Below are 219 nucleotides of genomic sequence, written 5' to 3' on the forward strand. Positions count from 1 at the left end.
TAATCCTGTATTTTGGAATTTGAGATTTCACTTTAGCCACCACCACTTGATTTGAACAGTGCCCTAGAGAGACATATTTCCTTACCAGCATGGTCCATTATTGCTTGACAAGAGCCCACAGTGACTTTTTGTCTAAAATAACTGCTTTGGACATGGTTTCAGGAAAAAAGTCAATATAAAAACATGTACAGTTATACTTCATTTCAGGAAAGCACTGAA

Source organism: Pezoporus wallicus, unplaced genomic scaffold (assembly GCF_028554395.1).
Source record: "Pezoporus wallicus isolate ANWC-B61680 ecotype Strahan unplaced genomic scaffold, APGP_CSIRO_Pwel_v1 contig_6732, whole genome shotgun sequence".
In the NCBI taxonomy this organism is placed as follows: Eukaryota; Metazoa; Chordata; class Aves; order Psittaciformes; family Psittacidae; genus Pezoporus; species Pezoporus wallicus.